This window comes from Bison bison, unplaced genomic scaffold (assembly GCF_000754665.1).
Source record: "Bison bison bison isolate TAMUID 2011002044 unplaced genomic scaffold, Bison_UMD1.0 scf7180017864307, whole genome shotgun sequence".
In the NCBI taxonomy this organism is placed as follows: Eukaryota; Metazoa; Chordata; class Mammalia; order Artiodactyla; family Bovidae; genus Bison; species Bison bison.
The window spans coordinates 8,090,121-8,104,986 of NW_011494879.1; the positions used below are offsets into that span (position 1 = coordinate 8,090,121).

Sequence of the window (14,866 nt, forward strand, 5' to 3'; positions counted from 1 at the left end):
CCCACAGAGTCCAAAAGACTGTTCTATACATCTGTGTCTCTTTTGCTGTCTCGCATACGGGGTTATAGTTACCATCTTTCTATATTCCATATATATGCGTTAGTATACTGTATTGGTGTTTTTCTTTCTGGCTTACTTCACTCTGTATAATCGGCTCCAGTTTCAACCACCGTTAGGTGATCTTAAGAAAGTCACTTTCTTTTTTTAAATTTTTTATTTTGTATTGGGGTATTTTTTTTTTTTTGCTTTTGTTTAGTCGCTCAGTCATGTCTGACTCCGCGATCCTTATGGACTATATAACCCATCAGGCTTCTCTGTCCATGGGATTTTTCAGGCAAGAATACTGGAGTGGGTTGCCATTTTCTCCTCCATGGGGTCTTCCTGACCCAGAGATCGAATGTACATCTCCTGTTTGTGTCTTATATTGCTGGCGGATTCTTTACAGGCTGAGACATCCGGGTAGAACTGATTAACAATGTTATGACAGTTTCCGGCGAACAGAGAAGGGACTCAGCCATACATATACATGTATCCATTCTCCCTCAGAGGCCCCTGCCATCCAGGCTGCCACATAACATTTAGCCGAGTTCCATATGCTACACAGTAGGTCTTTGTTGGTTATCCATTTTAAATATAGCAGTGTGTACATATCCATGCCAAATTCCCTAACCATCCCTTCCCCCCAACTTTCCCCCCAGCAATTCTCTGAGTCTGAAAATCACTTTTCTTTCTGAGACATAATAAAGAATAAAGAACCTTTGACAAACATTTGATAAACTGGAAGACAATAGGCAAAGGCTACCTCAACCATTTATAATGTGCAAGCACTGTTAGAGCCTTTTAGGTACTAAAATAGATAACCACAGGGACCCATTGTATAGCACAAAGAACAATATTCAGTATTTTGTAATAACCTATACGGAGAAAGAATCAGAAAAGAATATAGATAAAAAACTGAATCACTTTGCTGTACATCTGAAACTAACACAATATTGTCAATCAACTATACTTCAATTAAAAAATGTAATCAGAAACAGCAGTAAGAGTCAGATACAATCCATTATTTCAATGAACTAACCAGTTGAAAATAGGAATATGCAGGGATTATTTTAATGAAATATGGCTCAGCTAAGATAGAGCTTTGCACAGTGGAGAGTCAGCTTAATCTGAGAATTCCTGAAAAAGCTGGTGCCCAAGATGAATCTTGCCAAGATTTATGGAGATGACAAAGGGATTCCAGACTGTCAAGAGCCTGAGTTGTAATTACTGGAGAATAGAGTGCATCACACAGAGTGGCCGGAAACAAGGCTACATTAATAACTATGAAGAAATATTTGTTATAATTTTACTACAAGCACTGCTGTGTGGGTGCTTGGTCACTTCGTCCTGTCCAGCTCTTTGAGACCCCCATGGATGCCTCTGTCTATGGGATTGTCCAGCCTAGAATACTGGAGTGGGTTGCCATTTCCTCTTCCAGGGAATCTTCCCAACCCAGGGACTGAAGCTGCGTCTCCCAAGTCTCCTCCACTGGCAGGTGGACTCTTTACCACTGTGCCACCTGGGAAGCCCACCAGCACTGGTGGTTTTTGAAAATCAAGAGAGGAATTTCCTGGAGAGCCCTCATGCTGTGGTAGTGCCTTTCCTCACATCCATGGCAACACTTGGGCTCATCTTCATGGGAAGTAGTTTGCTGTTAAGTGCTGATCTTAGAATTAAAGGAAAGGAACCATCCTAATCCATTGTTGTCTGGATGGAATTGCATTTTCTCATCAGGCACCCAGCGCTGTGACAAGAACAGAACAGAAGAGAAAGGAGAAGGTGTGGCCCTTCCCCTTGGGGAGCTCCGGATCCATTGAGAAAAGTCATGCTCACCTCATATAATCATGGCAGATTAATCTGAATTCATTGTACAGTCATCATCCCATGTTTCCATGCCCATCAGGAAAGAGGATCTTCCCTTAGCCAGATGCATCAGAAGGAGGGCTTGGGAGTCATTCAACCTGTGTTTATTACGTATCATCTGACAATAGGAATTATTTTACTCCTCTGGGAAAGACTTCCTAGAGGAGCTGGCTAGCTGACCCAGAAAGATGACTATACTACCTCATTCCAATTTTCTATTATACTGCTGCTGCTGCTAAGTTGCTTCAGTCGTGTCCGACTCCTGGCAACCCCATGGACTGCAGCCTACCAGGCTCCTCCGTCCATGGGATTGTCCAGGCAAGAGTACTGGAGTGGGGTGCCATTGCCTTCTCCTTCTATTATATTACTGAACAAAAAACTGACCTGATACTTAATGGTGGAAAACAACTACCACATTATTACATTATGATTTTGTGTGGCAGTAATTTGGGCAGCTGGCATAACTGTGTTCATTCAGTGGTATTCTGTTGGCTACTGGTCTGGTCTGGAGAGATCAAGATGGCTTTCATTCTCCTGCCTGGAGCTTTGCTAAGGTTTGGCTACACTGAGCCCCTCTCCCTTTCCATGTCATCATGTGAGTCTTTCTGTGGGTTTTCTCCAGGAGGGTAGTTGATTGGATTTATTGTACGGCAGCTCAGACCTCCAAGAGACTAAGAAGGAAGCTTTCAGCCTTCTCAAAGGCAAGACCTAAAACTGAGTCTGCATCACGTCCACAATTCTTTATTAGTCCAAACAATCCCACACAAGTTTATATTCAGTGGCAGGGCACTGGAACCCACCTCCTATTGGGAGGAGTGTCAAGACTCTGTAGCAGTAGTAGCGTTAGTAACTCAGTCGTGTCCAGCTCTTTGTGACCCCATTGACTGTAGACCGCCAGGCTCCTCTTGAATTCTCCAGGCAAGAATACTGGTGTGCATTGCCATACCCTTCTCCAGGGGAATCTTCCCAACCCAGGGATTGAACCGAGGTCTCCTCCCTTGCAGGCAGATTCTTTACCGTCCGAGCTACCAGGGAAGCCCCCTCTACAAGACTCTGTGTCCGTCTTTAGTTTGGTACATTTACCCCTCACTAAGGTCACTTCATGTGTGTGATGCAATCTTGGTGATTTACGGCCCAAGTAAACATGAGATAGGAAAAGAAAAGCAACCTCAGATGAGGAAATAAGGCTGTGTATGAGAGACATCTGTCATTATACTATGAGTTCATTAAACTATGATCAACTATGCTCTGCTCCAGACCTATTTATGGTGCTAGAAACATGGAAAGTGATCCATCAACAGAACTCAGTTAACTGACAGGCAATGTTTTTTTACTACATTTCTAGTTATATGAGTGACTTTCTCACACTGAACCTTCCAGGAAAGGTGCCAGGGGAATCTTATTGCAAAACTAGCAATTTATTGGGTTGACAAAGAGAACATTCAGTTAAGGAGATTTTGCAGAACACAATGGGATAATTCTAGTTGTGAAATGTGGACTTAAAAAGGAATCATTTAGAAACATCCAAGAAGCATTTGAAGGTTGGATGACAAGATGTAGCCTCTTCCATTCAAACACAGACTGAGGGTCAAGGGTGGGCCCGGAAGTCCAGGCAGATGTGGGACAGTTTCAGGTCTCCCTGCCCGACTCCAAAGGTCCATCACACCAGGCTTCTAAGAGACTGATCCAGAAAACAGTGGTAACACCCACCATGCATCCATCACTGTTCCAGCACAGCGGTTATAGTTCAGTTCAGTTCAGTCACTCAGTCGTGTCCGACTCTTTGCAACCCTATGGACTGCAGCATGCCAGGCCTCCCTGTCCATCACCAACTCATGGAGCTTACTCAAATTCATGTCCATCGAGTTGGTGAAGTCATCCAATCATCTCATCCTCTGTCATCCCCTTCTCCTCCTGCCTTCAATCTTTCCCAACATTAGGGTCTTTTCCAGTGAGTCAGTTCTTCGCATCAGGTGGCCAAAATATTGGAGTTTCAGCTTCAGCATCAGTCCTTCCAGTGAATATTCAGGACTGATTTCCTTTAGGATGGATTGGTTCGATCTCCTTGCAATCCAAGGGACTCTCAAGAGTCTTCTCCAACACCATAGTTCAAAAGCATCAGTTCTTCGGTGCTCATCTTTCTTTATAGTCTGACTCTCAAATCTGTAAATGACTACTGGAAAAACCATAGCCTTGACTAGATGGACCTTTGTTGGCAAAGTAATGTCTCTGCTTTTTAATATGCTGTCTGTTGATTATAGCTTTTCTTCCAAGGAAGAAGTGTCTTTTAATTTCATGGCTGCAGTTATCATCTGCAGTGATTTTGGAGCCCAAGAAAATAAAGTCTCTTAACTGTTTCCATTGTTTCCCCATCTATTTGCCATGAAGTGGTGGGACCGGATGCCATGATCTTAGTTTTCTGAATGTTGAGTTTTAAGCCAACTTTTTCACTGTCCTTTTTCACTTTCATCAAGACGCTCTTTAGTTCTTCTTCACTTTCTGCCGTAAGGGTGGTGTCATCTGCCTGTCTGAGGTCATTGATATTTCTCCCAGCAATCTTGATTCCAGCTTGTGCTTCATCCAGCCTGGTATTCTCATGATGTACTCTGCATATAAGTTAAATAAGCAGGGTGACAATATACAGCCTTGATGTACTCCTTTCCAGATCTGGAACCAGTCTGTTCCATGTCCAGTTCTAACTGTTACTTCTTGACCTGCATGCAGATATCTCGGGAGGCAGGTCAGGTGGTCTGGTATTCCCATCTCTTTAAGAATTTTCCACTGTTTGTTTTAATCCACACAGTCAAAGACTTCAGCGTAGTAACTGTAGTTATAGAGGGAAATTCAAACATGGCATTATATCTCCAGGGCCTCCAAGTCTCCAGATGGAAGCATTCTCTACCCACCCCTAGATTCCAGGGGAATGCTTGGGCATCTCAAGGTAGATCAAGGTGGCAGGGGGCAGAGAGGATGAGATTGCCATTGCCCAGCCATGGAGCCACCATGCCAGAGGGAAGAATTCTTGAAGAATACCAGAAGTTGTATATATTCTCTCAACGTAGGCCTGCAGCAGCTAGCTTCCACCCCTTCCTACTAAACAGAATTATATTTACCCCAAGAATCTGGCATCCTACCCTAGAGAACAGAAAGGCAGACAGCTTCTAAAAAGGCTCCTAATAATTCCTGGTCTTCACACCTGGTGGAATCCTCTCTTGTTCTGTGGGATGGCCTTGGTGACTTGCTCTTAACAAGCAGACTATGGCAAAATGATATCACTTCCAGGATTAGGCTACAAAAGACTTGGACATTTGTCTGGCTTGTCCTCTCTCTGGGTCTTCTCTGGTGTTTGCTCTAATCAAGCAAGATGCCATGCTGTCAGCTGCCCTTTGGAGAAGCTCATGTGATTCAGACTGGAGGGTGGTTTCCAGTCAACATCCAGGGAGGAAATGAGACCTTCAGCCCAACAGCATTCAAGGACTTGAATCCTATCAATACCTAAAGGAGTGACCTTGGAAGCTGAAGCTTTGGGGGGCAATTTGTTATGCAGCAATGGTTGAATAATACAAGTATATAAAAAAGAAGTGTATATATATATACATATATATATATATATATATCTCTCTCTTCCTATTACACCATGTGATTTCTGGCTAATGAGGATCTTTCATCTTGAGGCTAGGGCAACATCTGGTCAGTGGCATGAAGTCCTAGCACTTAGCTCAGCAGTCACATTCCCCCACTGTCTGACAGTAACCTTGTCTCCCAGTTGTCCTCTGTATCCATAGGGGATTGGTTCCAAGACACCTCCCCAACTGCCCTTCAGATACCAAAATCCACAGATGCTCCATATATACATATAGTTTTTTTAAATTTGCATATAACCTATGAACATCTTCCTGTATACTTTAAATCATCTTTAGATTACTTGAAATACCTAATACAATGCACATGCTATGCAAATAGTTGCTGATGCCGGCAAATTCAAATTTTGCTTATTGGATTTTCTGTATTTTTTTTTCTCAATTATTTTTGATCCACAGGTGATTGAATCCATGCATGTGGAACCTGTGGATATGGAGGGCTAACTGTACTGTGGTCAGGGCTAGTCCTCAGTACCTCCAGGCCCTACACAAAGCTTCATTCACCTGTCCGCAGTTCTCACCACACCCTACAAGATCTGTACTATGACGGTGCCATTTTAAGGAAGCAGAAACTGAGGTTTAGGGATATTCCGGAATTGACTGAAGGTCACAGAACTACTGAACTTCAGAAAAAGTGCACCATATACACTTTCCTGACCTCTTGAATATGATTGGTTGACTTTTGTATCTCACTCTCTTCTAGATGCAGTTCCAGAGTCTGTCATGGGTCAAGGGCTGTGGTCTCTGAACAACTGTGTGATTTAGAAAGCAGCTTACTTCCTTGTAGCAAAATAGCCTAAAACCATATTTGCTAGCAGACTCTTTTATTATGCAAATGAAGATAATGAAGACTGAGGCTTGATGCTTACCTCATATTTAGAACAAGGGACTGTATTTCTTCAACACTCCTCCAGTTTACACCCCACCCAGGATCATACACCATCCCTCAGGTCCACAAGTACAGATGGACCCATTTTCTAAAGTGTTGGGTTCATGGCTAGGAGTTACCTATTCAGTGAAGAACAAGTCTCAATCTTTCTGAGTTTTGGAACAAAATGTAAAAGATATAAAATTTCATGTTCTTCCAAGGGATACAAATTAGATATATGGGAAAAATACTATGAAATCAGTTATTTGTTCACAGTTTTAACACTCAAAGCACTCTTGTATATTTGAATGTGAATTACACAGATATGAATGGGACATATCATTCATTCCATCTATAGCTCACTAAACAGATTGCCACATAGCACTGAGTTTCCATACTGTGCACGCTCTGCTCCAAGCCCACCTGAGGATCCAAGGCTCACAAGGTGGAAACCACTATAATATAGATACTGCCTTTTTATTTAAATGCACTTTCCTGGTTTGCAACTATCCAGTGAAACCATCAAACAAAATTCTAGGTAAGGACCCTCAAATTGTTTTAAATTTAAAACAATATTTGGACACAGAAGGAAATAGAGGAGAGGAGAGGAAAGGACACAAGGACAAGGCAGAGGAGAAGGCAGTGGCAGGAAGGAGAGCTGTGCTGTAAAGTATCAGAAGTATTGGGTTTGTGGAATTTCACTGATGGACCAGTGGTTAAAAACACCTGCCCTGCAATGTAGAGGACACGGGTTCAATCCCTGGTCTGGGAACTAAGACCCCAAATGTTGTGGAGCAACTAAGCCTGCCTGCCTCAACTAATGAGTGCGTGTGCCACAACTAGAGAATCTGTGCGCCACAGTGAATAACCCCGCAACGAAGATCTTGTGTGCCACAACTAAAAGACCTGACGGACACAGACAAATAAACAGTACTGGGTTTGTGCTCATGAGCTAATTTCCTTGAGACTCAGTTTCTTCTGCTGAGGTTTGTAATGAAATCTCCTTTATAGAGCTATCGTGAGGATTAAATGGCACAAAATACATAAGAATGCTTTGCAAATTGGTGAGGCTATGGCACATATTCTTAATAGACCTTAATCTGAGCAATCAGGGCTGTCCAAGATCATGTGACTAATTGGCCAAGTTGGGGCCCAAATGGGATAAAAGCTCAACGTGTCCTTGTTCAGACCCTGGTCTACTGGTGACCAGCTTGTTTTTCCCAAACTGAAGGTGGGCTTTTAAAAGCTGAAGAGGGATGTAAATGATCATTCAGTTCAGCCTATTCCCTTTGTAAGGAGGGTATCGGTTACTTCCACTCCACAAATGGTAGGGGATTGAAGTGTCATTCAAAGGCCTAAAACTCAGAAACAGAGCTGGGTGCGGGGGTAAGGGTGGGGGCAGAGGGTGGGAAATCTTCTCCCTCGACATTTGTCTGTGTGCCAGGTATGGAAACACACACTAGACTTACCAGAACACCCTTCAAACGGGATCTATTTTTACAGTAACCTAGCACTGTGCTGCTGCTAAGTCACTTCAGTCGTGTCTGACTCTACGCAACCCCATAGACAGAAGCCCACCAGGCTCCCCCGTCCTTGGGATTCTCCAGGCAAGAACCATGGAGTGGGTTGCCATTTCCTTCTCCAATGCATGAAAGTGAAAAGTGAAAGGGAAGTTATTCAGTCGTGTCCAACTCTTAGCAACCCCATGGACTACAGCCTACCAGGCTGCTCCATCCATGGGATTTTCCAGGCAAGAGTACTGGAGTGGGGTGCCATTGCTTTCTAGATAAATGTAAATTTGTAGCACTTGCTGGACTAGCTGGATTATTTTTACCAGTTTTCACTTTGTTTTATTAGCTGCTCTGCAATATGTAACAGGATGGCAGGCAATTTGCAATATTCAGAAAATTCCCATATACTAGGTATCCCATCCTCCTCTAATTTAATTTAAAAGGAACAACAGCAACAAAATTCTCCTATATTCATTTCACTTGTAAGCACTGAACAACTATTCCTTTGGTCGGGAAGAAAAACAACAAAACCAGGGCGTGGGGAAAAAAATTGTTTCAACATGCCAATTTCTTTTGTATTTATACACTGGTCTTCTTCTAGTAGACCATTTATTCAAAGAAGAAAACAGACCCCTTACCTTGCCATGGTAAAACAAACAAATACAAAGTCACTTTTTAATAGGTACTGCTAGGAATCACCTTGGACATAAACCACCATTTTTCAAAGACAAACTGTTTAGAACAAATTGAGAAAAGAAACACTATTATGGAAGGATTGATTACAAGTGAGCAATTCAAGCCAAAGGTTTAGACATCTAAAATAGCCTGATGACGGGCAACGTGATGTACGTGAACCTTATTCATTCCCCTGCCCCCTTCTTCCCTCACACACACAGACACACACAGACACACACACACGTGAGCAGCACAGCCATTGAGTAACGGGCCACTGTGGAAAAAGGTAATGAGTTTTGCTGGGTCCTGGTCCTGGTTCCTTCATCTGAAAAGTGGGGGTAATAATATCTATTTTGATGGATTGTATAAGAAGCAGAGAGAAAGAAAGTGGCTGGTGTAGTGCTCAGAAGGCATAATTGAAGTATAATTATTATCAAAGTTAGTAAAAGAGAAGACTCGCAAAGTAATGGGGCAATTTATGACATGAAGTTTGGAAGCAAGCCACAAGTTTCATACCACTGGAAATGCATCTCTCCATCATGCTGCTGCTGCTGCTACTAAGTTGCTTCAGTCGTGTCCGACTCTGTGCGACCCCATAGATGGCAGCCCACCAGGCTCCCCCGTCCCTGGGATTCTCCAGGCAAGAACACTGGAGTGGGTTGCCATTTTCTTCTCCAATGCATGAAAGTGAAAAGTGAAAGTGAAGTCACTCAGTCGTGTCCGACTCTTGACAACCCCATGGACTGGAGTCTACCAGGCTCCTCCATCCATGGGAGTTTCCAGGCAAGAGTACTGGAGTGGGGTGCCATTGCCCTCTTCATCATGACTGTATCCAAACCCCAGGGTCACAGTGAACTTGGCCAAATGCATCTCGGAGGACTGCAGCAGTGAAGCTGTGTACCCTCTCCCCTGGATCTCTCCCTTCCTCCTTGCACAGAGGAATGATGGAATCTCTTTCTAGAGTTAACTTAGAGGAGTAATTAGGGGCACTTACCTTCCTGGCGTCTGGTACTGACTCTGATGCCAGGTGATCTGCAGATACTGTCATCAGGAATATCTAGATTGCAACTCATGTCTTTACACCACAAACCTCATTCTTGACCAACCACATCCATGCCACCTTGATTTTGAACATACCATTTGTAAAACCTGAGGCAGCCATAAAACCAGATAAGAGAAGTAGGGAACATGATACGAACAAGCTAGAAGGAACACCTTGGAAAGGAGTAACTTCAGGGAAATACAGAGGTCCTAGTCATCAAGCAGGTGTCACAGACACCTATGTCAAGTCATAGACATAGAGGTAGAGTCCACAGAGTGGTGTGAGTGGGCCAGTGGGCACAGAACCAAGAGGAGTGGGAGACGAAGTTGCTGGGAATTTCTTAAATTCCAACTCCCTTTATCTATGCCCAGGTTTTCAGGTATGGCCAAGAAGGTCATGTTTTGCACAATTCCAAGGGTGACACTCACAAAGACCTCAGAGGGGAATGGAACATTCTGCATTTGTGCAGATCAGCATATGGTAGCCACATCTACAATTTGTCCTGGAAGCCTGTCACAGATTTTTGAGCCTAGGTATGATGTGAGAGTTAAGAAAGAAGACTATCATCATCCATGGTATATATCAGCCTTCAAGTGACATAGTAGTCTCAAGAGTTGTTATCTGATCAACAAACACATCACTTAGTTTAGGGCTTCACATTTAGCAGGTACCTACTGAACATTTACTAGATGAATGAACTAATGAGAGAAGAAGTGAATTAAGGAGCAGTTACATGCATTTCAAGATAGAGGACACTCTGGAAAACATGCACAGCAGATTAGCAACCTATGGCAGCTGGATCTGACTGTTCCACAGAGTGGACTGGTTAATGTGTGCTGTGCTCAGTCGCTAAGTCATGTCCAGCTCTTTCCAACCCCATGGACTGTAGCCCACCAGGCAAGAAGAATACTGGAGTGGGTTGCCATTTACTCCTCTAGGGGATCTTCCTGACTCAGGGATTGAACCTGTATCTCCTGCATTGGCAGGCAGATTCTTTACCACTGAGCCACATGGGAAGCCCAGGGACTGGTTACTATTCCTCTGTAATTATATAATCCCTAGTTTAATTGCCATATCATCTTTTATCATAGCTACATAATTTGTATTTAACCATACCTACAACCCTATCTCATGGGCAGAGGAGCCTGGTGGGCCGCCGTCTATGGGGTCACACAGAGTCGGACACGACTGAAGCGACTTAGCAGCAGCAGCAGCATACCTACAACTGTTACTTTAACAACTCCTATACATTTTATAGATATTTTAGGCATTTTGTCTATTATTATTATTATTATTATCATTGCATGTTGAATTGTTTTCTACGGACATATTCAAATAATGACAAATATGCAAGACATTATGCTAGTTGTCTTATGTGCTGCTGTTCAGTCGCTAAGTTGTGACTCTTTGCAACCCCAGGGACCGCAGCCTGCCAGGTTTCTCTGTCCATGGGATTTCCCATGGACAAGAATACTGGAGTGGGTTTCCATTTCCTTCTCCAAGAGATCGTCCCCACTGAGGGATCAAACTTCCATCTCCTGCATTGCAGGTAGATTCTTTACCACTGAGCCACCGGGGAAACCCATTTTATAATTGAAGTATTTCAAATTCATCTAAGGTCATATACCTAAAAAGTGAATGAATGAAGATTCCCACAAAGATCTTCCTATTACATGTTTTTTTTTTTTTCCAATCTAAGAAGAATTACTGTGAATTCGGATAAAAAGATTTAAGGCACTAGGTATAAATTATGTAATTTATCCTGCACTACAGTAGTTTCCAAAGATCATGAATTTGGCCTTTAAGAATGGGCAGGACTGTGGCCACCATATAATTTCATCAGAAGTCATGAATGTACCATCAATCATGCATAGCATCCATTGCTGTGCTGTGCTTAAGTCACTCAGTCATGTCTGACTCTCTGTGACCCCATGGACTGTAGCTTGCTAGGCTCCTCTGTCCATGGGATTCTCCAGGCAAGAACAGTGGAGTGGGTGGCCTCTCCCTTCTCTGGTTCATCTTCCCAACCCAGGAATCCAACAAGGGTCTGCTGAATTGCAGGCGAAGTCTTTATCAGCTGAGCTACCAGGGAAGCTCACAGCATCTGTGATGTACCACTGTGTTGACCACTTTCTCAGTCTCTCCAGGTGACAGGGCTTTCTCTTTCCTTGGAAGCCCACTGATATTTACTTCATATGACGTCCACTATGATCTTTCTAGAACCCCAATCAACCATGTCAATTCCCCGTTTAATGGTCGCATTCACTCTACATCTCTTCTACTTTGGCTGGTCTGTCTGTCCCTTCTCATTCTAATCCCAGTTCACTTTGCCACATGCCTGGCCACTGCTCCTAAGCTGCCAGTACCAAAGCTGTGGAGAGTCACTAGAAATTTCAGAACATCCCACTTCTTTGCTTCTGTACATTCTTTCTCTCCACCAGAAATGCCAATGACAATCTCTTATTTATTTTATTGTATGACTCATAGAACTTTTTCAAGATCCATGAGGATAGGAAATAAATTCTTTAAAATCATTGTATCTCGAAACTCAGTATCTGGTGCATGCTATGCTATGCTATGCTAAGTCACTTCAGTCGTGTCCGACTCTGTGTGACCCCATAGACGGCAGCCACCAGGCTCCCCCATCCCTGGGATTCTCCAGGCAAGAACACTGGAGTGGGTTGCCATTTCCATCTCCAATGCATGAAAATGAAAAGTCAAAGTGAAGTCACTGAGTCTTGTCCAACTCTTAGCGACCCCATGGACTGCAGCCTACCAGGCTCCTCCATCCATGGGATTTTCCAGGCAAGAGTACTGGAGTGGGGTGCCATTGCCTTGTCCATCTGGTGCATAGTAGGTTTCAATTAAATATTTGCTTTGGATAAACTCAAGGTGAAAAAAAATAATTTTTTCTGGAAAACTCCCTGAAGCCCAGGAAAAGTGGATGCCTTGATATCTAATAGCCATACTGTTATACAATGAAACGATGTATTTCCAAGTATTTCTCTGAAGCTGGACTCTGAGCTCCTGGGTGGCAGAGACTAAATCTTACTCATATTTGGATCCTTAACACCCATCCTAGGCTGGGCTTATAGTAAACCACCATAGATTTCCTGGAATTGAAAAATATAATTCTAAAGCAGTCACGTGAGCTGAGCTGGGCGGTTGTTAGGCTTCTCATTTTACAGCTGAAAAAAGGGGTAGTCAGGGAGGAGAAAAAAAAATGTCTTGACTCAATTTTCATTGGAAATCAGAGGCCCAGACAGGCCTGGAACAGGGTCTCCTAAACTCCCAGTTATAAAGCACTGTTGGTGGCCACTGACAAGGGAGGCTGGTGCCCTTCTTTCTGACTCCTCAGCGGAGGAACAGAGGACTGTTCCCGAGATGAGCACCAGCAGAGGACCCTCGATGGGCCGAGATTCATGAATGGATCCTGCTCACCACTCGTGGTGACGGCCTGGGGGACCACACAAGTCGCCCTAGGGTGAGGGACTGAGTGCCAGGAAGGTCTGCCAGAAGTCAGTTGGCGAGAGGGAGTCGGGAGACATGGGAGCACTTTCTTGACCCTGTTTTCAAACCCAGTGGCCCTGTGGTGGCCTGTCATACAGTCTGTGATCTCTTCTGCCAGCCTCCCAGGAATGGCTTATCTCTGGAGTTTGTGCATAATCATAAACTGCAAATATGTGGGCATAATCCTACAGAGCCCTCTTTTTTTGACTCAAAAGTGTCCTACCAAGGACTTCCCTGGTGGTCCAGTGGTTAAGAATCTGCCTTCCAATGCAGGGGATGGGTGGGGGGAATGGATCCCTGGTTGGGTGGGTGGGAAGGACTAAGATCCCACATGGTGCCACAACTAAGACTGGACACAGCCAAGTAAATAAATAGTTTTTTAAAAAGTGTCCTACCATGGGCAATACATGATATAGTCCGCTTTTCCTCCCAGACTAGAAAATATGCATGTGCCTGCTCAGTCGTGTCCGACTCTGTGCGACCCCATAGACGGTAGCCCACCAGGCTCCCCCGTCCCTGGGATTCTCCAGGCAAGAACACTGGAGTGGGTTGCCATTTCCTTCTCCAATGCATGAAAGCGAAAAGTGAAAGTGAAGTCGCTCAGTGGAGTCCGACCCTCAATGACCCCGTGCACTGCAGCCTTCCAGGCTCCTCCGTCCATGGGATTTTCCAGGTAAGAGTACTGGAGTGGGGTGCCATTGCCTTCTCCGGAAAATATGCATACATGCGTATAAAAGTTCAGAGTATTCTAAACTCCCCTTTCTCAGCCCCTTGGGCTTTTTTTTTTTTTTTTGGTCCCCAATCAGATTGCTTGGTTTACCAGGATACATTAGGTTAAGGCCTGGCAGTCCAGGCCTCTGTCCAAGTTCTAGCCTAAATCAAAGGACTGGCACCTCTTGCGGAAATTGGGAATAACTGGAGTGAACCTGTAGCCCTCACCTGATTCCCAGTGCCCAGTGACTCTGTGGTCCACGTGTGTTGAGGGAGGAAGCATAAAGAGAACAAGAGAAAGGGACTCGGACTGAAGGAGCCCCACGCTTAGCAGGAGGTGTGCGCCAGCATTGTTTGCCTGGGCCAAAACCCTCTGGGCATGTCTTGGGAGCGGAAGAATTAGTGACTACCTGCGGTCTGAGTTAAAAGATGTCTTTGAGCTGGTATTCGGCAGGCAGAAAAATACTAAAAGCCTTGATGGTAGGTGGAGGGTTGAGGAGGACACCAACTAAAAGCAAGTAATCCGTTCCTTTTTATATGGGGAGGAGAGTGTTGGAAAAAGATAATGAAACTGATTTTTGAAACTCGGTGCGGCACCCCGCATGGCAAGCACATCTTCCAAGGACAAGAGCTATGTGAGCAGCGGTGTCCGGACGCTCAGAGGATGCCCAGCTTGCTGGGGAGGAGCGCCCGGGAAGATGAACGAGTTAGGAAGTCCACTCGTCACTGATGGAGCTTCTTAGGGGACTTGGTGGTGGGGCAGGAGTCGCCCCGCCGCCTGCAGCAGGGCGCGCAGTCAGCCGGTGGCGGCGCCGGGACCGTCCCTCCCTGGTTGGGTGCGCTACCTCCCCTGCTCCGGGCCCCGGTTGGATAAAGTACTTTGTTTACCTCACCCGGGCTGAGCCATCCTGGGGGGGCAGGGGGAAGGCGAGCGCCCGCGCCCGGAGCCAGGAGCTGCAACGGCAGTGGCAGCCGCCTGCGGGCGCGGGGAGCTGCCCGAGGACTG

General features: G+C 44.7%; 1 long non-coding RNA gene across 3 annotated transcripts in view; it reads right to left on the bottom strand.

The window, feature by feature from the left end:
- LOC104997373 overlaps positions 1–14,866 on the bottom strand; it is a 41,290-nt gene that overhangs the window by 24,527 nt on the left and 1,897 nt on the right. The gene's annotated exons all lie outside the window — the stretch shown is intronic.